Source organism: Periplaneta americana, chromosome 5 (genome assembly GCF_040183065.1).
Source record: "Periplaneta americana isolate PAMFEO1 chromosome 5, P.americana_PAMFEO1_priV1, whole genome shotgun sequence".
Classification (NCBI taxonomy): domain Eukaryota; kingdom Metazoa; phylum Arthropoda; class Insecta; order Blattodea; family Blattidae; genus Periplaneta; species Periplaneta americana.
Window position 1 is genome coordinate 66,067,787 of NC_091121.1, and position 26,627 is coordinate 66,094,413.

The window sequence follows — 26,627 nt, forward strand, 5'->3', positions numbered from 1 at the left end:
TGAGAACAGAATATTAACCTCTCGACGGCGGAGTGAGGCAAGGTCATCACGCGTTGCCTGGATTTACAGTGCAGCTCATTGTCTAGGAATCACTAATCCTACCTTTGTCCTTTGACTAAAGAAGTAAGAAACTTAGCATGTTCTTCTCAACACATTCTTTTAATTTTATATAAGAAGGTCTGACTTCAAATAAGAATTTGTTAGGATACAAGGTTCGCTATAACCGAAGTGAGGGTTCACTATAAACGGAAATATTAATGTACTTTTTAATGTATGCGGGTCAGGACTAACGATTTAGGTTCACTATAGCCGAATGTTCACTATAACCGAGTTCACTATATCCAGAGATGACTGCAATTAATTTTCTTGTGAATTTTCTGCTAATACAAACTGTTCTCGTAATTTTGTGCCAGTCTTCTATTGGTGATAAAGAGTGTTATAAGGAGTAATTTGAGATGAGAAACTAAGTCTAGTAAAACCTAATTTAGAAGTTACGAGCCTTAATAATAGTTGTAATCATGTTGCCGGGTAGAAGGCAACCCTTATGAAATTCGAATAATTTTGGTAAAATCAAAGTGTTATAAAATGTGTAACTCAGTGTTCATATCTTTTATTACTTACTTACAAATGGCTTTTAAAGAACCCGGAGGTTCATTGCCGCCCTCACACAAGCCCGACATCGGTCCCTATCCTGAGCAAGATCAATTCCTTCTCTACCATCATATCCCACCTCCCTCAAATCCATGTTATATTATCCTCCCATCTATGTCTCGGCCTCTCCAAAGGTCTTTTTTTTAGTTATTTAACGACGCTGTATCAACTACTAGGTTATTTAGCGTCGATGAGATTGGTGATAGTGAAATGGTATTTGGCGAGATGACACCGAGGAGTCGACCTGGTTGGCAAGTTGGTATAGCGCTGGCCTTCTATGCCCAAGGTTGCGGGTTCGATCCCGGGCCAGGTCGATGGCATTTAAGTGTGCTTAAATGCGACAGGCTCATGTCAATAGATTACTGGCGTGTAAAAGAACTCCTGCGGGACATAATTCCGGCACATCCGGCGACGCTGATATAACCTCTGCAGTTGCGAGCGTCGTTAAATAAAACATATTTTAAGACACCGAGGATTCGCCATAGATTGCCTGGCATTCACATTACGGTTGGGGAAAACCTCGGAAAAAACCCAACCAGGTATTCAGTCCAAGCGGGGATCGAACCCGCGCCCGAGCGCAACTTCAGACCGGCAGGCGAGCGCCTTAACCGACTAAGCCACGCCAGTGGCTGTCTTTTTCTCTCCGGCCTCCCAACTAACACTCTATGTGCATATCTGGATTCTTACTACACACGATTTATTACACTGGTTTATCCATAGGATTATCCTAAACACACTGAAGGTGTTGAAAATGGCGACATCCAACTTGGATGCAGGAGTTGTAACATCTCAGCAAAGACAGTCGTATCCTCTCTAACATTGCTGGTGTTGTATGAATGATGTCGCACGAAACTACAATTTTATTCTTACAAGTTCTTTTTCTTGCCTACTGGTATCTCGTAAACAAGACTTTAACATGGTACCATAGAATGAAATTCAATAGGGAAGTCTGGAGAGCTCGATGGCTGTTAAACAGGGTCTCCTCTTCCAATCCATCTCTCAGGAAAATGCTGATTGGGATTTTCACGAACTTCATGCATGAAATATGCCTGGGCATCATCATGCTGCAGCCACATTTTCACAATGGAAAGGAGAACCGTCTCTAGAAGCATCTGCTTCAGATTTCCCTCATAAACTTCTAAATTAGGTTTACCGGACATGAGTTCCTTATCTCAAATTGCTCCTTTCTACAGCCTTTATCACACCTAGAAATTTGGCACGAAGTTACAGAAACACTCCTGTATATACAATTTTTTACTAGTTTAAGTTTGTAATTTCGTAATTAGCATTGGTTACCCGAATTTTCTAATTAACAATTTCACTTCTGCATCACTCAAAGAAGATTATTCATGACGTCCGTTATATGCATTGTTGTAAACACGCGTTCAGTTCAACAGTAATAAATAAACTCATATGAGGGATCAGAAGCAAAGGGGTATAAGTGCACTTAAGTTAATTGTGAGAAAATGCAGTTGAAAGTACTTGAGATTTCGTAAATTACGTGAAGTTTTTTATTTAAATTTTAGTGTGAGGTGTGGTTAAAATATGTATCCCTTTGTCACTAAATTTTTTAATGTTTTAGCTTGCTCTGAATGCACTCAACTCATATTAGAAATGTCACTTGTACCCCTTTGCATCTGACCCCCTCATACAAATAGCAAGCAGCACATTTGAAAACAGTTTCCACATGTTCAGTTCACGTTAACAAATTAAACTGATAAAATAATAATAAAGGTTCTCTATCATTCACATCTGCAATTCACACCACAAATAAACCAAAAGAAATAAAAGGCAGATTGAATGTAACCTTCAACTGCAGTTCTCATTAACAAATAATATGCAACTAATAAAAATACAATTTCAGAGCGGAAATTCATAGTAATCCATATAGAGTACATTCGTTGTACGTGACATTTGAGAGTAGTGTCCATCCTAGTTTTCGATTATGTACTTTAGCTTGAAGTTTGCTACCAAAAACGAGGGCTCTTTATTCCCACTTATTCCTACAGGTTTTAATATCTATACTTAAGCATTTCTTTCTCTCGTGCATGCGACTAAAATACGAGTATATATTATAAAAGTTTAGATGGATTCACCACCACCCGATGAGGCAGCTGTCCTTCCTGCTAAACAGGGCCGGAAACTGAACGCTCCGCGGAGCAGCGGAGAGCGGCTCTTGCTCACGAAATACTACTGCCTGCTCTTCAGTGTAAAACAGATGTGCGGAGGCAGATTTCAAATTATATATATCTATTGCTTATGGATATAATAGGAATCATATTTGCTCTCTCAACAATTAGTAGGTTTTAAAAGGGATTGAAATAATCATATTTCATATAGCCTAATTACAATTGGAATTTTAGAAAATAAACTTACCCAGTCGTACATATAGCATTTACTAACACGAAAATATGTAGTATGAATATTATAATAATGTTCAACTATATGTATACTTACATGATTTACTTTTTATATAACAACCATCAGACTTATTTCTGACGTACAATAATTCATCACTGCAACAAAATACAACTAAAAATAGTCAATATATTATAAATATTCGTATTATTTGGTATTGTCTTATTGAACGACACTTCTAAGAGCTTGATTATGTAGCGTCAAAATTAAATTTTAGGCGACAATAAAATTGAACATTAATTTTACCGAGATATAACTCAGTGGTTCTTCTACATGCCGCAAATCACGTATTCCTACCACAAGTTATTAAACTTCTTCTTCTTCTTCAGGGTAATGTGGCAACGCTAAAATTGATTCCATTTTTCTTTGTTTTTGTTTAGGAAAAAATACTTAATCTGTTTTGTATCTTTTAAGAATTTGCGAGAATATATTGCTAAATATTCACAATAATTAACTAAAAAATATTCGTAAAAATGTCTCATTTACTAGTTGGGCGGGATGTTAATCATTAATTATACGATCAATTTTAAGTTAACAATTCTCAAAATACTAACTAATGTTCATATAAATTCATGAAGCAACTGAGGGTGCACAAAAATTATAGATTGTTATATACGTGTAGCTGAATATATCTGCTATATCCTAAGTATATACAACAATCTACAGGGATATCATTTTATTTTTACTTCAATTTTTATTGTACCTGAGTTTTTGAATGTACTTCACTCTCACCCCTTCTACTAATGAAGTTCAACCGTCCTCCACACAGATCCAAGACCTCATATACAGTCATAGTAGCCTTACGGTCATAGTGAACAGTACGTTCCAAAAATATGCTCGCGTTTTCGAGTGACGAAAGAGCTTCCAATATTGAATCATTTTCCCACAGGTACTGTCTTCCATTCGCCTACGCCGTATCCCGGTTTCCCCCACCAGCTTTTATTCGCCAGCTAGTGGCTGGGCTTAGCTCTTTTCTGGGAACATTAATTTCTGTTAGGAATTGGACATCTACGTAATATTATACAACTGTTTAAAATAACTTAAATAAAAGGCCTCGTTAAGTAATTAACTTCACTTGATTTCCTCACATTTCTACGACCCTGCGACATAACCACTTGGACGGAGAGTAGATAGTATGTCTGAGTAAGTTTATCTTTTCGGATCGGGCAGAAGTGAAGATTGAATTTACAGTACGTAAGGTACTCTTTTATAGAGTAGGTACAGAATTATTTCAACATGAGTTACTAGTACGAAGAACGAAACTGGTAATTGGGATTAGGTACAATAGTCTATAATATGCATATTAGAACTGAAGCCTGTATCGAAATGAACGGCCACCATTTTAAAAAATGTGTTTAAATATCCATATTATGATTATTTTTCAATTTAACTTCATTCTCTATATTGTACGCTAATGTGCTGTAGACAGTATAATATACACTGCATAACGAATACGTCCACATGGAAAGCTAAGTTCGTGAGTAAAAACACTCATTGTTAATATTGTACTGTATTTTGATTAAACAAAAAAATAATGAAAATTATCAAACTCAAAAGCGCAATATTTCCTAGTTTACGTAAATGGATGAACTATTTTTCTTCCCTCCTATACCTAGTAAAGTGATTTGTTTGTATATTACGCCAGTATCATCGAACTCCAGTTGTGGAAGGGGGTAGCAAACGGCGTTGATCCAGAGGTATAGCCAAGTTAATATTAATAATGTTAGTAAAAATAAAATGATGTCCCTGTATATACTTATAAATATATAAATATTTACAATAAAACACTAAAAGAATTCTCTAATTCTAGTGTAAGAAATATTTAATCTCTCATCAATAATTTTATTTATTTATTTATTTATTTATTTATTTATTTATTTATTTATTTATTTATTTATTTATTTATTTATTTATTTATTTTTTATTTAAAATAAATAAATTATTTTGTATAAAACATTTATTTTAAAAATTTACGTGACAGAGCCAACACCGCGCTCTCAGCTGCCGCTCGCAAGCGTCTATAGCGCTCGCTGCTCTTATCTGCTCCATATATTTAACATAATTCGCTTATTGGATAGTTATAGTAGGTATATGTTACTTTTTCGTAATGAGCATAAATCCATCATTCATATATTAATTAATGATTTCTACTCATTAATTTCAAATTTGTATTAAGATTTTGCAAAGCTCTATTATTATTTAGAGAATCGGAAAAAATAAATATATCTAAACGTATACGAACACAAAAACATATGTCCTATATCCTCGGCTTGTCGCTCCAAGATCGAATAATTTTTCGTGTTGCAGATTCACGTCTATACTGCGTTTTAAAACAACATTGAACGGCCATACCAAACATGAATTTGACTAACCACGACGCTTAGATTATGTATACATGTCCTGTGTTATCGACATTCTTTACTGAGCTCTGATTAGCTTAGCATTTGGCGCATGTGGATTATGGAGAAAATTGTTTCATTGTTCTGTTCCTACTTTGAGATGGTGCAAACCGGGAGTTTGTATAATAATTATAGGTCATTCGTTATCTCGTGAAACCAAGTACATGCGTGTGACGTAGCTTATAGTAAGAACCTTATGGTAGGGGTACGTGAGCTAGCTAGCTGCAAGTAAAACCGTAGGACGGGAAGGAAGCTTTACAGTCCACTTCCTGCTGCCCCTCCCGCGAAGGTAGGTTTCACACGATAACGAATAGCCTATATCAGCCCACTTTCATGTATGTATATATAATTATATTATAATCATAATTATTTAGAGTAATAGTAAACATAAGCATTAATAATATCGAAATAAGATTTCATAATTTATACACTACTTATTTAGAGAAATTAATACGTTAACAATAGAAGGAATGCCATTTTACTTAATTAACAAGATTGCAAGTAGCCTTGGAGCAAAATATATTGGAGATTTCTTTACAGATATTCAGTAAATAATTCTGTACAAGAAATTATTCTTAAGAAGACTCGTATAACAATTCGTTTCGCATGAGTTTATTTAAAGAACTAAAATGTGTATCATTCAAACAAGAGAACTATACTGATAACGTGATCTACGCTCATCAAAACACGGCTGTATATACCTACAGTACTCTTCTGACGATAGTTAATTGTGCGTGTATAATATGATATGATCATGTAACGAGCAATGCTCATGTTCGTCGTAGTCAGAGATTATAAACTATGTTGCAGATATAAGTTTTAGGGATATCAGCGACAAAATATTGCAAATGTAGTGATAGTAAAAGGACAAAATATAATTTATTGTTACGACTAAATTAATATATAGTAAAATATTGGCATTGTGCTGAAAACCTACTAAGGAAGTATCCCAACTTATTAACATCTATTAATATTAATTTATAATTCCCAAAGAAAAGTAGAATAAATGTTTTTAATTTGGTTAATACTTGAAAAGAAATAATGCGTGTATTTTGACCAATTCATTGACTATTCTCACGAAAATAGAATCGGCTGCAAGTCATAAACTGATGCGAATATTTTAGGTGTCAGTTGTTTGAAATGCCACTCCTTCGGATAAATTTAACTGTGCAATAAAAGATCCAGAGAGCATAAAACTCCAGCGCCAGGTGTAAGATTTTCAAACATTTATCTTGGCACGAGCAAATCAAACAATCGGGCAACGTAATACTGTACCTCTTTCCTGAATGCTAGCTAATTCACTGTCAAGTAAACAATGTAAATGTACGATTCGTTATCGTCTCTCTTTGAGCTAAGAACACTGTGATTAACATCAGATCTTCTTTGTTGCTTGACTCTATCTCTAGTTTATTTCTTTTCCATTTACCTCCTGTTCAGTTCTTTTCTTCCTTCATTCTTCTCCTCTGCTCCTTCAACAGTTTATTTTTTTAATTGTTAATTCAGTTTTTTCATTCCCACTCATCCTTCCTATTTCTTTTTATCTTATTATATTTCTTCTCTAAATTATTTTAAATCCAATACAAAAATTTACTGAATATAGTACACTTAATCTAAATGGCAAAGAGTCTTGGTTCTTTGAAAAAAATATCCCATACACCAGGCTTGCACAAGGTTTGTGCTCTCCGAGTCGGCTCAGAGCTTGCGAGCGGAATGCAGATATTGGCTGCGCTCTATATAAGGGTGGACTGGAAGAAGGGGTGATCTCGTACAAAATGTACACAAAAGTACTAGTACGAGTGTTCATGAAATGAATTCCCGTTCAGTGTTTACAAAACTATCTTGGATTATTATTAATTAATAAGAAGTATTTATTTTACAGTAATAATAGAAATTCTATAGCTACTTAAATATACAATATCATTTTGTTATATTTTTATTTATCAGTACATCAAAACGGGGTTTTATGCAGCTGAAAGGAACAGTATTGATCGTAATGAAACATCAGTTACAAATATTCGATGCCTGCCTTTATTAAAGTTGATTATAGAAAACAGTTGCTCATAAATATAAATCTTCAGCCAAATATAGCAATCATTTTCACAGCCAGCCTGTGTAGTCGTGGATATTACTGCTAAGGTTTAGTCTTGTAAAATTCAAACAGGCTAGTAGTATTATTCAAATGGTTTTTAGCCCTTAGGTCACATTGAAGATCAATAAGTTCGAGGTGTAAATCGTTAAATGTTAAATGTTATGTTTTATTTAACGACGCTCGCAACTGCCGAGGTTATATCAGCGTCGCCCGTGTGCCGGAATTTTGTCCCGCAGGAGTTCTTTTACATGTCAGTAAATCTACTGACATGAGCCTGTCGCATTTAAACACACTTAAATGTCATCCGGAATCGAACCCGCAACATCGGGCATAGAAGGCCAGCGCTATACCAACTGCGCCAACCAGGCCGACCTGTAAATTGTATGACACTGTTTCAACTGTGTTGAAGGAATTTATGATAACTTTAAACTTCTTTCCAATTAAGACAATATCTTGGAACCTAGAATTAAATTCATTTTGAATTTCAATTAATATTCGCACATAGTCGTTTAACATTACTTCATCACGAGCAGTTTCTATCGTTCGAAAGTGAGCCATATTACCTTTCCGAATCTGAATTACGAGTTAAGTTTACGACTGAAATCCCGTAATTTATTCAACATATCAATAATGAGCTGGCATTTTCCCTGAAGAGAGATATTTAGATTGTTGAAGATTAATAAATTCTAACGTACCCTGCCTCATATAATAATGCAACTTTCAATTCCTGAACCTTTTTACTTCTATCTTCACTAACAAAACCATCGTATCTCTATGTGTGGACTAGTAATGACGCATTACATTGTTTTTTCCTTTTTTTTTTCCAAACTTTTGGGAGAGATGAGGCACTGAGTATTGATGCCAGCTGCTGTGAAAGAAATAAGCATTTTCCCATGCAATATTGAAAGAATTTGCGTGATGATCACTTTTCCGTCTTTTAGATTCCACCATTATATAACCGTAGATAGGCAAAGTGAAATAGCTACTGATAATACACTCTGCGTGGACTATCCTCTACCTATAGCAGGCCTACGTCATTCCGATGTACCTTTCCGGCGAGCTGTTAGTCGACTCTCTTGCTCGATGAGCGCCGTTTGTGCAGACCTGCCATACACCTTTCAGCATATGACTTTGAACTTTTCAGAATTATTGTAATGGTAAACAAAAGTAATAATATATTTGAAAAGTTTTCTCTACTTTCTTTTCACTTTTCACTTTGTGAACCAGTTTGAAATGTGATAATACAACAAACTGCAATGAAAATTTCGAACTGCAAAGTGAAAAGTTGACGAGTTTAGTGCTGGAATAGGCCCCTGGTTTCCTGTCTGGCACGCTGTCAGCCAATTTCCGGATCTAGATGGCTCAGACGTACTAAATTAAAGATAATATCATTCGTAAGATGACAAAGAAACAGCAATGTTAGAAAACGTATAAAATATATAATGAGAAAATATACATCAACTTCGTAACACTTGTATTTTTTTGCTTTTCTTCTATACGTACTGTATTTATTTTTTATTCCCTTTTGCAGAAGTCTCTTTCCTCCTCTATTTTGACATTCACCTTACGCATTCTCTTTTGTTCTTCCTTCATACATTTTATATTTCCTTTCAATACATCTTTGATTCCATTTTTTTTTCTGTCTGTAAAACTTTCTACAGTTAAAACGTTAAGTGTTACAATTTTTAAAGAGAGGTAATATACCTTTATGACAGAGCTCCGTTTCAACATCGGTGTGATGTCATCTTCAGTATCCTTCGAACTACTGCTGCTCCAGCTGGTCTTGACTTTCGGCGTTTGCTTTCGTCATTAGTGGGGGTAGGGAGGTGTTGTTCTTATGGTGGGGGATGGTTGTTTGTGTGTCGTCTATTATGATATCGAATAATGTATGTGTGTTGAATTGTAATTGTGTATTAAGTATATGCTGTGGGTATGTATTGATTAAGGCTGATTGAGTGGAAGAGAAGGCCTTATGGCTTTAACTCTGCCAGCGAAAATAAATTATTATTATTATTATTATTATTATTATTATTATTATTATTATTATTATTATTACTATTATTATTATTATTATTATTATTATTATTATTATTATTATTATTATTATTATTATGTCATTGTGTGGTTCTATATTTCGCATTGTTTTAATAAGTTTAATTATAGTACTTTTTGGTGATATGTGTAGTATTTCCATATCTGTTTCTATGTTATTGTAGTCGTGATTGTTGTTAGTAAAATGTTCAGCGTAATTTGATGTGATGTATAGTTTAGTTACTGCTTTAATGTACTCATTGTACCCAATCTGGAATGATCTTCCAGTCTGTTCTGTGTAAAAATCTGGACAGCTATTGCATTTTAATTTGTAAACCCCGCTTGAATTTGTATTCATTTATTTATTTGTTTGATATGTTTATTTAGATATTAAGAGTCCCTTCAGAAAGGCCACTTTTAGAAGCCCTGCTTACGTGCTGCCGCTCGTGAATAATGTACAGTATTTAAATGGAGGCCTTCAGACACAGCCACAACTACAAAATTAGTCGCATTGCAGACGCTCTGAATGGTTAGCTTCGCCACTGGTGACGGGCACTAAACTTAGCGCTTCTCGTCGCGATACATAGAATTAAATGGTGGGTTTCAGACGGGGCCACAGCCAGGCCACTATTTTAGTGGCGCGTGAGTAGCGCGTTCGTGGCGCTGCTAACGGACGTCTGTTAGGCCACCAATTCCCTAAACCTACAACGTCACGACTGTATACAAGCTATGTTACTACAGAATAATATAGAATGACGATGATAATAATAATATAATAATAATAATAATAATAATAATAATAATAATAATAATAATAATAATAATAAAATAGCTGGACTAGTGCGAATTACTGATATATTATTTATGTAGTAAAATCTCCTTTATTTCGTGTTAAAATAAAATAACATATCTAAAATAATGTAAATAAAGTAACAAAGAGATAAAAAACCAGTTGTTCTCAGGTTCGAAACTGGGTTAAATTACACCACGGCCTTTGACTTTGCCATTACACTACAGACACCTATTGTAGTATAGTCTAATGGTTGAATTACGTGCTATGGTTTCATGTTTGCTGCCTATTATATTTAATTTTGAATTCTTAAATAATGAACAAAATTATGTTTTATGCCATATTGTCCCTCATTTGCGTAATTTTAAATTAATAATCATCAAACAAGGTATTATCGCCGCGCTCTCATGGTTAACATGTCGGCATCAAACAATAACGTGCGGTGTGCTTTTAAAACACAATTTTGCCGACCGATTGTTGCTCTGTAGGTTTCACTCTAAGCGTCACGTTGTCACGTCTACTTCCTCGATAAGAATAAGCACTAGTTTGTTATATTGTTAAATGGCTATTATTATTACTATTATTATTATTATTATTATTATTATTATTATTATTATTATTATTATTATTATTATTATTAATATTATTTCATATACGAGTATGTTGACATTCTTAACTCTTAATAATAACTCTTTAATAATAATTTTTAATCACATACCTTAATGTTCGTCCTCAGCACAAGACATTGCAACCTCGATTTTAGTCCACGTGGATTAGACAAGTAGGTGTCATTTAATAATGGAAGCAGCTTATTGGTTGCAATATTGAAATTGAGGCGAGTGATTGGAGCGGCAACATAAGAAATTGAAAACAATAATGCAATTTAACTTCAAAGACCTGCCAAATGTTATGCACGAGGCCGCTCAAAGTCCTGCCGAATGTTAACCATGAGAGCGCGGCGATAATATGCAATAGTCCTCGATTCGGTCTTTCCAAAACTAATGGATGAACCCAGATTCTTTTTCTATTTTTACGTCTATTCTTTCTCCGTTTGAGCAAAGTTGTCAGAAGTATATCTCTTTCTACGACCATGTTCACTGGAAGACTGAAAAATTCTCTAAAGAAAATTAATTTATAAAGCAGCACCGTTAACGCGCGTTTGCAGCGTCACTAACGCGCCACTAAAGTGGTCTCGTCTGAAGGGACCCTTAAGTAGGCCTTTAGTGTTATTTGTTTTATACGATATCTTTTATTATAGTTTTCTGAATGGAGTTACAATTTTGTATGTATTGGTATTTTTCTTTCTTCTCTGCAATAAATTTAATTTATTTTTCTTACTGTTTGCTCTTCTCTTACTTTATATTTTCATTTACATTTGCGTGGTCGAGTTGTTATTTACAACACATTGGTGACTCATTGGCTCCAACTCCTTTCTGCTCTTGGTCATTACATCTAATGGACAAGAGAAACAGAAGACAGAAAGGTGGGCGATGACAGGCCATACATTGTTGCAGTCCAAACAAGTTCACGAGTCGAGTGTACACTGGAATTTAGTTAATAGTCTATTACTTGGAAAATAGTTGGAGCTAGCACCTGCTAACTGGTTTAGACCATATAAAAGGCTGTTAAGGGAACGGGGAGCTCTATCGCATTCCGCAAAGCACCATGCCATTAAAATGTGTAAGAGGCAGGCATTATCACGCCGTAGCAGGTTAATAGTAGTCTATGTAACGCACATGGGAGGAGCCTCCGCATCCGTGGTGGGCACAGTTCTTATATCAGAGCTGGGCAATTGACTGGAAAATCAGCTGCCATGAGCTCTCTGCATCGCTGCCGAAGATTAATATTGTCATATTCGAAGCAGACCCTGGAAAGAATTTTATGGTGACTGCCTTGTTCTGGCTCATCAACTCCTGGGGAAAAAATCTCAGCGTCGTTTAAAGCTCTTTAATTAATACGATATCGATATGCAAAAAGAGGTTAAGGAGTCCTTAGCAAATATAAAATAATTTCAGGTTTTCGGGCTTATTAGGACCCCTTTCAATTATATAATTAATGTATGTGAGGAATATTACATTGCGTATTCCTTTCTTGAAGCAATTCAGTAAAAATTATTCACCATTTCCTTGCTTCCGTCAATTCTCTAAAAACAAGTATTACCTGAAGTTTATTGTGTAGAAAAATCATTGATATCTTATTACTCCGCCAGATTGAAGACTGACTTGTTTTGTAATGGTTCTCAGTGAAACCCAGAATGCTGCCATGTTGCACGGCAGAAAGTGTTGTCATGAAACAATAACAATACCATACACCTTAACCCTTAAATTGACAATAGTGTATTATGCAATGAGCCTATAATGGTAGTAATTAAGGCGCGAGTATGTTTATGAAACGAGCGCAAGCGAGTTTCATAATTTTCATACGAGCGTCTTAATTACCATTATAGGCAAGTTTCATACGCCTTTTAATGCTCGACCATATTTCTAACTTGAAATTATTCATAAGTATTCATGTTATTCTTATCTGACTGGGGAGCGGAACTGACCTTGTGCAATATCTCGTAAATTGTGAGATGTGCGCAGACGCGAAAGTATTGATTTTTTCCGAGAAACAAATATCATTGACCTTGATATAATCTAGAGAGTAAAATAAACATTAATCTTGATATAACCTTGAAATTGATTTAGACATTGAAAAACGAGATGACAAATTGAATTTATTTGAATATTATTTACAATTAACGCTAATTATTATAGTAACAGAACATAACCTTCTGCGACAGTATTGGATTTCCAGCCTCCGTGACGTTTCGCTAGTTGTCTTTCGATTGCATATCCGAGAATAAACGATACTTGCGCTTTCATATTGCTACAATGGTGTTTTCTGATTGCTGAACTTTAATGAATAGGTGTACTTTAATGAGGTCCATTAAAGGGCTGCTACCAGGTGTATAATTACTACATTTCGGCATGGTCGAGCATAAAGTATCCTATAGGATACAGCAGGTTAATAGGCTATATATAAGGCACTCAGAAGCAAAGTGATACAAGTGACATTTAGTAAGTTTTGAGATAAGTGACTTTGAACTTGAAACGGACATTAAAAAGTCTGTTACAGGACTATGTTGCTGTAATTTTACAGTTGTATATGTTGGTACCTATATTTTTTAACTTCTAAATATAAATTATCTATTCTAAAACTGTTTAGGTAAAATAGGGTCCTAAAGTCACTTGTATTATTTTTCCACGAAAATATTTTTGTGGAAAAGTAATATAAGTGCAAGGATTTTCGGTATTTTTATATTATTTAAAACAAGAACAAGGACATTGCTTACAACATTGAAACATTTCTGTCTTAACAGCACTTGAGCTTTCTTATCATATTATAACAAAACATGTGTCTGTATAACCGAAAGAATCAATCAGTCAATCTTCTTAATGTGTCCAGTTGTTTGCAGACAACATAAAGTCAACTATAGTCCACTGTAGTATTTTCAGTTCTTCTTTTTCATAGTAAATTAGGGATATTTTGATCGGTGTTCATTATAGACGCCTGTTGCTACTAGCCAGAGGTAGGGTGTAGTCAATATATACTGCACAGATGTGTCTTCTGCAACTGATACTGATGATTTTAATTGACTTCTTTTGTGGTTTATGGATGGACAGTATAGAAGAATGTGTTCCATATCTTCATCATGATTATTACACCACATACAAGTAGGAGTATCAGAAAGGTGAAATCGGTGTAGGTACAATTATGTGACAATGTGATCTGTTCTGACTCTTGTTAAAAATGTTTGAACATGTCTGGGCAAGTTTCTGTAAATTTACAGGTCATTCGGTTTCTTTTTAACGGACTGTAAAATTTTTCCTTTGTCAGAAGAGAGCCAATTGTTGATGCATAAATTTGTGAAATGAAACTTTACTGAAGTAAAGGCATTGAATAGAGATATCACTTGAAGAGGTCTTGGTTGCAAATATGTTGCCTGTTTCGCAACGTTATCGACTTTCTCGTTTCCAGGTAGACCACAATGACTAGGTATCCATTGAAATTTTATTTTCTTTTGGAGTTTTTTTAATTCACTTAGTCGTTTCTGAATTGGAATAATTCTATATGCGTATAGATGTGGTACATATTTAATTATATTAAAAATAGCCCCCTTGGAGTCGGTAAGTATTCAAATAGATCTTTGAGAAATTTGAGTAACACACTAAGATCAGCATCGATAGCTAGCAATTCAGTGTCAAGACTGGAGGAGGCTGAACATAGTATGAAGTAATTTTCTTGATATTTTGGAATATAATACCCTGCTCCTGATGTTCCATCATCAGGGTTTAGAGATTCATCTGTATAAATTTGAAGGTAATCCTTATATGAGCTGCAGAGTAGTTCCATGGCATTTAACTTAAGAATTATGAAGGATCATTTTTGAAATGATTTCGTGGAATTTGAAGGCAATCTTCTGGAATTATCCATTTTCATGGAGGAATTTCATTTACAACTGGAGTTTTAGCAATGAGTGTGTCTGTGATATAGACTGGTATTTCTTCTTTGTTTATTTTGTAGAAATTACATAGGATATTATCTGACAGTTTGAAGAACATCTGAGATCTGGATGAGGTTTGCAATTTTAAATGTATTTTAGATCCTTTTTTAATACATAGTGTCTTATTGGTTGAATATTATATTCAATTTCTAGGGCAACAGTTGATGTGGTTTTTGGTACTCCGAAAAAAGAGGGCTAAGAAAATTTCAAATTTGAGATGAAATTCAGCCTTAGTCGCTGTTCATTACGTCACTAGGCTCATCTAATGAAGTCACATCTCTCTCTGCTGAAACATCTATGTTTCTGTCATGAAGTGCATCTGTAGTGCTCCTACCGCGAATATTCCTTCAACTTCCTCTTCCACGCACTTTTCCACGTCCTACAGTCCTTATTATAGGCCCATCCTAATGCTTCAGGTCATCAAAGAGTGGTGTATGAGTGGGATGAATTTCTTTAGCTATTGTAAGTTGCTCCACTTAGCAAAAGTTATCCTTATTGGATCACTGTATAGTTGGTCCAGCTCAATGTGTGTAGGCCTTCCACGCAGATGTTTCGAATATGTAATTTATTACCTCTCTCCATTATGGCAAATGAATTAGTCATACACAGAAGAAACGCAACAACAATATGCAAACAACGCACTTGTATTAGTTTGCCTCTCAGTCAAAACTCTGTATGCATTGTAATATAAGTGTAAGGCCAACATGGCGCAGCAATGACTGGAACTGCACTTATATTAATTTTTCTCTGAACAGAAGTGACGTTAAAGATTTAGAATATATACTTATCTCACTTTTTAAAAAAATGTCACTTATATTACTTTGCTTCTGAATGTCTCATATGTTATAATTTTAATAGAATAGAAAAAAAATTGGTAGGAAAATCAAAATTTCACAATACTATAATATTGTACAACATAATATGTTCAGTGCGATAGATGTTTTCTTTACAGTCCGACAAGGCTTAATAAACTAGTGTGAGAAATGAAACTAAACGCCTGATATGGTATGGGCATCTTCAGAGAATGTCAGCCGACCGCTGGCCTAATAAGGTCTTCAACTGGACTCCCCCGGAAAAAAAGAGAAGAGGAAGGCCAATGAAAAAATGGAGCAAGGAGGTTCAGGAGGATATGGTCTGCAGGGGTCTACAAATGGGCGATTGGCAAGACCGGAGTACCTGGAAGTTGAGAAGCGGGAGACGGCGACAGCCGTAAAATTACTCGCAATACATACATACATACATATAGAAATGAAGTTTTGCCAATTTAAGGGTTAATTTCTTCACTGTTGTTTGTATGGCTACCACGATTATTGCTACTTCTGCTGATGCTACTGCTGTTACTACTACTATCCTGCTATCACCACCACTACTAGTAGTATGACCAAATACCTTACTATAATAATACCGGACAGCTGTGTACTAGCAGCATTGACGTGAGTGCGAAATATCGCGGACTTGACATCTAGCGGAGCGGCGTGGAATTACGTCCACAAATGCAAATAATATTAGCATAGCGGTAATCGGACTATTGTTTAAAACGTGAGGTACTAATGTGGAATAATATACGAGATACTTAAGAAATGTTGAAGAATATTTAATGTAACATTATTTTGTATCAAAGCTGCATATTATGAGAAATATTGCATGCTTCATATTATTTTTCATAATTAATTGTTGCGTATTTTTCTTTGCTGTATTGAGACAAAATTAATTCTGACATTAAGAATGAATTTACAATAACGCTTTATATACCCATTGCTGACAACTGCAAAGATAAAAATGGCAGTAATCTGATGCTTGTAATAATTAGTAAAGGCATGTGGACAACAATAAAACTTAATTTGCTAAAACCTAAAAATTTCCAATATATTTTAACTTCTGTTCATTTATTAGGGCTAAATAAAAAGCTAATTTTTATTGTTCTATCAACACAGAGACAAAGGCATTAGACCTAATAAAGAATTTTGTTGACTCACGTTTTATGAACTCTCGGAAATCGAAAGTACGATTTGGAGCAATTTGTAATGCTGTAATTGTAGCAATTATAAACAGCACATATACACCTTAACGTTTTGACACAGCACTAATTAATAAAACTATTAACTAGTCCAGCAACAATATACTTTGCAGTTGATTACAGCTTGTTTCGCGAGTATCTCCACACTGGCCGCCTAGGTAGCAGCACCAGCACCGTTGGCGCCCAGAACTGCTAGCTATCCGATATTATTATAGTGAGGTATCTAGAAGAAAATGGAATAAGTGGAGCAATAGAATGCGAAGAACTAAATGTAAAAGGAATAAACAAAGCATTCAGAGTGGGCATCCCGTTCGAACTAAAACAACCGGAATTCTGGCCAAGAGGAGGAGTCGTAAGACAATATATTTTTCGGAGGCAGGGCAGACAAGGCATACGATTATAATATCACGAGCAACGTCTTAAAGACGGCTACATGGAACAGAGAAGGCCTAATTAAACGCTTTGGACATGATACCAGAGGATAACCTCGCAAATTTTGACGTGATAGTACTCACCGAAACGTTTCTGAGAAAGGAATGGAATGCCAAAGGCTTCTACACGATTAACGCGCTTGCCACTCAAGGCCAGAGAGGCAGACCGGTGAGTGGCATCACCTGCCTCATCAAGCCAGAATTAGCCCCATTTAAAATTGAATGGAAATCACCTGAAATGCTAATAATTAGAACCAGGCTGTGCACTGTTATAGGCGTGTACTTACATCCGAACTACAAAGAAGAGGAGATCACAGACATCATAAGTGGCGGACTAGCGCAATCGCAACAGCAGGAGCTAGTGATAATAGCAGGAGATACGAACTGCAGGTTTGATGTACGCAACCGTAAAACTGAAACTGTCCTACAATTCCTCGAAGAAGAAGGATTGACCTTAATAAAACAAGCGTCCGAGAAAACCTATGTGTGCAGCACAATTGACCTTGTGCTGACGAACATGAAGGGCGTCAGAAAGGTGACACAAGAGGTGCTCAAAATAGCAGCAAGAAAACACATGCCTGTTGCAACGACATTTACACTTCAGAAGGAAAGCACGACCTGCCCCCGGAACCCGACGATCTCAAGGAAATTAGATACGCAGAGGATAGAACAGTCCCACACCCAAATCAAAGAAGCAGAACAGGAGATACAGACTGGACACATTGACAGAGCAGTAGGCAAACTAGAACACATTATTACAAACGCCACAAGAATCACGAAGCCCAATGAAAGGAAGGCAAAACCCTGTTTCAACAGGAACTGCTACCAGGCTAGACAGTTAGCCCTCCACAAGCTCCACAGCGCCTTAACCTCGCGATCAGAAGAGACTCTTAAAGAATACGCAAATGAAAGAAGAAAATACAAAACACTCATAAGAGAATCTAAGAGGGAGTACTATGAAGAAAAAGCCAGAGAGATTCTAGAGGAGTCAGAAAACGACCCATTTAGAGTCTTGAAGCAAAGAAAACCGACGTTTCCGAGGGATATCCCCATGGACACATGGGTACAGCACTTCACCGAAATTCTGCAATCAATAGACACTAGGCCGCACAAGGAAACGTCAAAGAAAGAAGAAGACTCTTTCCTCGAGCTATTCACGCAGGATGAAGTCCTGAGACTGGTCATGGGATCAAAAGACAAAAAGGCCAGTGGTCCGGACAATATCTTCAACGAGCATTTAAAGCGCGCAGCCCCAATGCTCATAAAAGCCTGGACGGACCTCTTCAATGAATGCTTGTTGAGAGGGAGTATTCCAGAGCGTTGGAGAACATCGAAGATTAAAACGCTATATAAGGGGAAAGGCAACGCTAGTGACCCTCATACATACAGAGGCATCGCTCTGGAATGCACACTCCTGAAAATACTGACGAAACTCGTCGCAGAAAGAATAACAGCATAGTAGAACATATATACCAGTAGAACAATTTGGCTTCAGAAAGAACCGCTCCACAATCCAAGCCGTGGATTGCCTCCAAGAAAATATAAAAGAAGCGCTCCACCACCCGAAGGGGAAACTCTACACAGTGTTTGTGGATTACACAAAAGCGTTCGACACAATCAATAGAACAAAACTCATAGCCAAATTAGAGAACCTGATAGGAAGGAGAAACCCCATAGCCAGACTGTTAAGAGACATCTTGATGGAGAATAGTATTCGGATCGACGACACAATAACAGTGTCAACACCGATCGACCAGACAACAGGAGTTCTTCAAGGGGATCCGCTCAGTCCCCTGTTGTTCAACATAGCAACACACGGCGTAGTAGAGACAACGAAAGCAGAAGAACTGACGACTTATCTGTATGCAGATGATATGGTCATGGCATCCACTTCACGAAACACGCTGCAAGGAGCACTCGACAGATTGGTAGAATGGGCCAGAGGAAATGACCTTACTTTAAACAGGACAAAAACAGTGGCGATGACGTTCAAAAGAGGGGGAAAACAAGCGGCAGCAGACGTGCTATACCTAGAGGGCGAGCCACTAACCAACGTAAAGACTTTTAATTACCTGGGGATAACCCTGCAACAAAATGGATCGACATACACAGCCCACATCAAAGACAGAGTGGCAGGGGCAATGATCGCCATGAACGACATTCAGTACTTAACCAGGATCTCGTTGGAAACGGCGATGAAAATCTTCGTGGTTAAAATAGTGCCTATCATCATATATGGCCTCGAAATTGTCTGGCTATACCTCACTAAAAGTAACCTGAAGGACCTCGAGAAAGTGAAAGCGACATATCTGAAACGGGTATTTGGCTTGTCCAGATTTGCACCATCCAGAATCGTCTATGAGCTAACCACAGAACCTATGTTACTAGAAGACCTACGGCTGCAATTTCTACTGCCATCAACATCAGCATACGAGAGCACCGTCCTCGAACACCAACGTAAGAAAGCAGAAATATGGGAGGAGTTCTACGTCACGGACGCCATGGCCAGAGAGGACTGGAAGGAGGCCAACTACCTACAGAGACATCTGGTGACCAGATTTGCGACCCACGGCTTCCACTCCAAAATATGCCGCAACACCAGCTTTCACGACCCGAACGAAGAGTGCATGTGTTTACTGTGTGATGAACTATGGGGAAGATACCATGTGATGGAGTGTAGAAACCGATTAGTTTCACTGACCAAGTTCTGCAGCAGCGAAAGCTAAAATAATATATTATCCTGCACATTGTGCGCACTTCCGTTATTATTATTATTATTATTATTATTATTATTATTATTATTATTATTATTATTATTATTATTATTATAGTGAGGTATTTGGTATGACTACTATGACGCTGCAACTACTGTTTCTACAGCTACCACTACGACTACCACGATTACTGTTACTACTGCTAGTACTTCTACTACTGTTACTACTACTAAATATCATTTTAAAACATTTCCTGAACTGTTTTACTTCAACTCCTGACAATAAATGTTTACATATACCGAAGATGGAACACTTCTAATTCCTCGATAAGCTAACAGTAGCTATTTCATAATAATGATTGTAATAGTAAGATAGAATCACTAATGTAGTATTTAGCAAGTAACTGACAATGAGCAGATTGTTAATAGAGCGTTTGGCTATGTTAACAGTGGGTTTAGATTTACGTTAGTTGGAACATTTTTTGTGGGAGAACTCGATGTAGCGAGGTTATTCCGTTAGTGTGTTTCAAAACCGAGACTGCAAACAAATGACACGAGACCAATAATTAAATCATATTGTATTTATTGGGTTTTGATTAAAGTTGAAAGGAATGTGCTGTGACATTATTGGTTTGTTTTCTAGTAGGCCTATATGTGTAGAGACAGTCAAAATTCGTGACTCGCGAAAACGCGAAAAACCTAAAAACCAAATAAACATAAGCTTAAAACATAGTTCACATAAAAAATATATAATTACACGTTTCAACTCGCGAAAAATCGCAAAAATCCTATGACTCGCGAATTTAGCATATTTTCCGTCGTTATTCGCGAAAAGACGCAATTTTTCAGCAGTTAATAAGAAAGAAGAGGCATTCTTTTTTGGCACTTTCTGCAGATGAAAGGCTCCAAGACAGGTCTATTCCCTCTCCCTGTTTCAACTAGGTGAAACTCTTGGCTGGAATCATTAGACTGGTTGGCAGACAACTGGAAAGTTCTCTTCAAATTCCTTCAACCAGACCAAGGGGAAGCTTTCATAGCTTGGATGAAAATCATTCAAGCAGAGGCTATTTTTGTTGTCACTGTCTTCTCTCCTCAAGCCATTGCTCACTGATTTTGAGACAAACTCTGAGCCAATCGCTGGGGAAGTTTACCCTAATCTGAAAAACTTTAAGAAACAACTAGCAGTGGTTTCGGAGGGTACTTTTAGTGATGGGCTAAATCAGAACTGAAGTGAGCTGAAAAGCCAACACATTGAAATGGCGTCATTGAAATGAAGAGTGCTACAAGGCAAATGGACTTTAAACTAGACAAATTAATGCTGGGAGATCCTGCTCGTAAATTTCTTCAACCGATGTCAGAACCGTTTTACAAACAGAATTTGTTAAGCACTGATGCAACTGAAAGCAGTTTGAAACCTCTCTTTAACCAGGTGCTAACCTTAAAGAATCTATCACCTGATGTAGCACTACATGCATACAGTGAACTAAAGGACATAGTTAAAAATAGTCCTGGACTTTCAGTGCGAGAAGGTCTGTTGTCGTTATCTGAAGATCACAGTGATTTAGTGGACGGAGCACTCCGAGCTATATGGGTTCCAGTTTCTAATGTTGACTGTGAACGGTTTTTTTTTTCTTCCCCCCCCCCCCCCACAGTTCTCGTGTGTGCTAGCAAATAGAAGAAGAAATCTTACAATGATAAACTTAGAACTGTTGTCTGCGTACAACTTTGAATGTTAAATCATGTTAAGTATCTTAGAATTGTTGTCTGCGTAAAACTTTAAATATATAATTATAATTGTCAATTATCTTAAGCAACACAATACTTTAATAAAACAGGGTGAAAATTTCAGGATTACTTAAGAAATTTTCCTTTTCAACCAAGAATTTTTATCCTTTTTAACCAAGAATTTTAGTTCCTTTTATTCAAGAATTTCGACTGTCTCCATATATATCTATATGGGCTTGTGTGTATTTGTGTGTTGTGTAAATGGGAAAAATTATAGTCTAGTTTTGCCATGATAAGAAAATTACTTTCGTTTCGTTTAGTTTGCTTTCACTATCGTTCATCACAATCGTTGAATCAGTCAGCAGACGACAATTCTTTGAGTTGTAGTATTTTTCTTTTATTCATAAACATTTAAGTTCACAATATTTTCGCCATAGGCATAATGATTGTAACATATTTTTATGCAATGCATGTATTATTATATACTGTATAACCATATAATATGTCAGCGTATGTTTGTTGCCATGAACAGTTAATTTATAAAATCGCTCTCCTTACCATAGCGAGAAATCTTTCCTTTACACCATAATAACACACACAAAGAGCAATAGAGTTCTCAGATTTATAATTTATGTTGCCTCAGTGTTTAGATAATTTATTCATAGGCAGTAGGTCTAAGCTGAGAGAGGTTTTAGCGTATGTGACTGTTTCTTTGTGAATATTTTATTAATAGCTGTATAAACGTCGTCTACATATCCGTGAATAACGCAGTCAAACGAAATTTATGGAGTTATTCTTTTATCTCGTCTCTGTTTGCCTTTATTCTTTCCTTTCACGTCCTATCTCTTCTCCATTCCTTCTGAATGTCCTCTTCTCTCATTTTACTTCTCTACACCCTTATTCCCTTAATTCTCTATTCTTTACCTTTCTCTCTTCTTCATCATATCCCTTTTTACTTACTCCCTCACTACTTTAATTCAACATATTCGCTTCTCCATTCTTTCATTCTGTATTCTCCTCTCTCTTCTTTCTTTTAAATTTTCTCCTCTCCATCCTCCTCTATTCTCCCTGTTTCTTTCCCTTTTCGATTTTCTCGTCTCCTTTCTCCGCTATTCTCTTTTTCCTTTTTTCCTCTATACTCTGCTCTCCTTTCTCTTCTATTCTGTCCCCACCTTCCTATTTAATCCTCTCCCTTCCTTTCTCTTCTATATTCTGCCTTCATTTCTCTTCTAATATCCTCTTTCCTTCCTCTCCTATTTTCTTCTCTTCATTCCCTCCTATCCTCTCCTTACTTTTCTGTTCTCTCCTTCCATTTCTATTTTTCTATTCTCTCCTTCCTCTTCTATTCCTCCTCTCCTTTCTTTTATATTTTCTCCTCTACTTTCTCTTGCTTCCCCTCTCCTTTCCCATTTATTCTCCCCTATCTTTCCTCTTCTATTCATTCCTCTTCTTTCTCTTCTGTCGTCTCCTCTCTGTCTTGTATTTTCTCTTCTGTTTTCTCTTTATCTTCCCCTCTTCTTTCTCATCTATTCTCCCCTATCTTTCCTCTTCCACTCTTTCCTCCCCTTCCTCTCTATCTTCTATTTTCTCCTATCTATCTTGTATTTTCTCCTCTGTTATCTTCCCCTCTTCTTTCTTATCTGCTCTCCCCTATCTTTCCTCTTCCATTCTTTCCCCTCCTTTCTCTTCTATCGTCTCCTCTCTATCTTTTATTTTCTCCTCTCTGTCTTCTATTTTCTTCTTCGCTTTCTCTTTATTTTCCCCTCTTCTTTCTCACCTGTTCTCCCTTATCTTTCCTCTTTAATTTTTTCCTTTCTTGCTTCTCTTTCTTCTCTTTTCTCCTACTACTTTCTCTTTATTTTCCTTTATTCTTTCTCATCTATTCTCGCCTACCTGTCGTCTTCTATTCTCTTTCTTCGTCTATTTTTTCTCTCCTTCTCTTCTGTTCTCTCTCCTTATTTCTCTTATATTCTCTCATTTTCTTTCTCTTCTGTACTTACCTTTCCTTCTCTTTTATTTTCTCCTACCTTTCGTTTTTATTTTTTCTTCTTTCTCTTCTGTTCTTTCCTCTCCATTCTCTTTTATTCTCTCCTCTCCTTTGTCTTTTATCATTTCCCTTCCTTTCTCTACTGTTCTCTTCTCTCATTTCTTTTATATTCCCTCCTCCCTTTTCTCTCCTCTCCTCTCCTCTCCTCTCCTCTCCTCTCCTCTCCTCTCCTCTCCTCTCTTATTTTCGCCTTTTATTTCTCTTCTATACCCTCCTTTTTTCTCCTTAAATCTCTCCTGTTTTCTATTCTCTTCTCTCCTCTCCTTCCATCCGTATACTGTCCTCTCCTTTCTCTTCTATTTTTGCCTCTTATTTCTCTTCTATACTCTTCTTTTTCTCTTTAAGTCACTCCTTTTTTCTATTCTTTTCTCTCCTCTCCTTCCACCCATATACTGTCCTATCCTTTCTCTTCTATTTTCGCCTTTTATTTCTCTTCTATATTCTCCTTTTTTCTCTTTAAATCTCTCCATTGTTATATTCTCTTCTCTCCTTCCACCCATATACTCTCCTCTCCAGTCTCCTTTAGTCGCTCCCATTCTTTCCCTTTTATCCTCGCCTATCTTCTTCTGTTTCCTCTCCTTTCCGCTCTTCTCGTCTTCTGTCCTCTATGATCTTCTCATTTTATACTGCTTCCTTATCTCTTCTTTACTTTGTACTCTTTTGTTCCCTTCTCTCTTCTCGTACACCGCTGTGGAGTAACAATTAGTATGTCTGATCGTGAAACTAGCGGACTCGGATTCAAATTCTGGTTAGGACAAGTTACATGGTTGAGATTTTTACCGGAGTTTTTCCTTAACGCATTAAGAACAAATGCTGGGTGACTTTCGGTGCCGGACCCTGGACTCGTTTCGCTGGCATTATCACCTTCATTTCACTCAGACGTTAATTAATCATAGCAGTTGATAAAGAGTCGTAAAATAAAACAATTAAAACATTCTCTTTTCCCCTTCTCTTCTTTTTGCTCTTCTTAATTGTAATCAATTGAAATACTATTAATATATCTCAGTGACCCGTTTTCCAGGGACTACACAACAATTGAAACATTGTTTGTTAAATTGTTTAGTAAGTGTTGACATGAATAAAATAACGCGAATAATATGCAATGTTAATGATGATAAACTTCAGAGAAGTCTCCGATTTTCATACATGTGTATAGAATGTAATTGAGGATATTTTGAGCAATTCCCTTGCAATCCGGCTAAGATTTTCTCCATTTTCTTAATTATATAATTCAACAGCTACGCCAAAGGTCACTTGTCAGACTGTAGTGCCATGAAACGACAAGATTGTTATCCGCGAGGTCTGGCTATCTCCTTGCCAGACAGTAGCGCCTAGAAACGGCAGGAGTAACGATCCCTCAAGTTTGACTTGCCCAGATTGTGTTTAAAATTAATGTGAATTTATTTAAAAAAAATAACACAATCGTAGTTTTCTTAGAGAAGTTCAAACGGCTTATCTGTATATTTTGTTATTTTAAGGCAGCTTTTATAATAATGTGTGTGTATCTAATGCTCTGGATTTAACAATGAAGTCATCATCCTTCTTGCTTCCCAATATTTTGATGGAAGGTCACAAATGTCCTAAGAGTTGCAGCGATATTTTACTACTTAATTACCTTATTATTCCCAGAATATGAATTTTACCAGCAATCGAAAAGTATTGGGAATAAATTTGAATAAGGAACAAAGAAAAGTTTCCTACCCAGGCAGGATTCGAGCCACGAAAGTCTTAGTTACCAGTCTATCGTGCTCTGGAGTGAACAAGGCTCTGAAATCAGCTACAAGGGTCGGTCCGGTTTTTTTGCCACTACTGTACACAAACAAAATGTTTCTTCCTCGCATGGAAGAAATATGACATCTCATTAAAACCAAATTTCTCAAATATAAATTTCGTATTATACTTGAATGGACACTTTTCTAAAATTTGTAGCATATAAATATAAGAATTTCATTTTTCATGACCATTTAAAATCAATAAATTGAATTTTGAGAAACAAAACGCATTTTGGAGGAATTTTACATTATCTGCATAGGGCTTATGTGGCACAGCTTGAGTTAACTTCGTTTTTACTGCTCTCTCTCTCTCTCTCTCTCTCTCTCTCTCTCTCGTGTTATACCTTTTAAAAGGAGTGCGGCATTTAAATCTCCTCGTGGATTAGGTTCGCCCCCCTACATATAAAACGGATGTTTCGTCTCCATAGTGATTATCGATTGCTGGATATAGTAATGAAAATACATCAGCTGCCCGGCACGAGCGTTGGATTTAAACGGGCCGGTTTGTACTTAGCGTTCATGAAATCAGAACACGATGGTGGTAGTTTGGGCTACATAGTGCAACTATCACGATTCCGATTTTCTGTAAGAAAAAGAAGAATTTGTACACTGTATATTCCTATTCATTTTTACAACATCGCAAAGGATAGTTTAATGTTATCATAACAGAGCAAGGAGCCATATTGCTTGTGTAGTTCGGAATTTGAACACACATGCTGTTCAATAAAATACTCCAAAGTCTCGTAAAATTGATGACAATCTAAACATCATAATTATCAACTTATGTCTATGATTGTAAGTCTTTGTCCACATCATGGAAACATTTTGGGTCTATTGTAGAATATGATAGGGAAACAAATTCTTTGCGTTGATATTCGTTTGTTTACTATGTAACACATTGTTTATGACATCAGATCTGTGCTTTCCTTGTGTTTGTATTCCGATGTGTTTTATCTCGTTAATTCTTTGTTATAGTGTGTTGTGGTATTTTGTTAGTA

At 36.3% G+C, this 26,627-nt stretch overlaps 1 protein-coding gene across 1 annotated transcript in view; it reads left to right on the forward strand.

Moving 5' to 3' along the window:
* Positions 1–26,627, forward strand: part of LOC138699784 (GTP-binding protein REM 1-like) — a 405,969-nt gene that overhangs the window by 211,610 nt on the left and 167,732 nt on the right. The window lies entirely within an intron of this gene.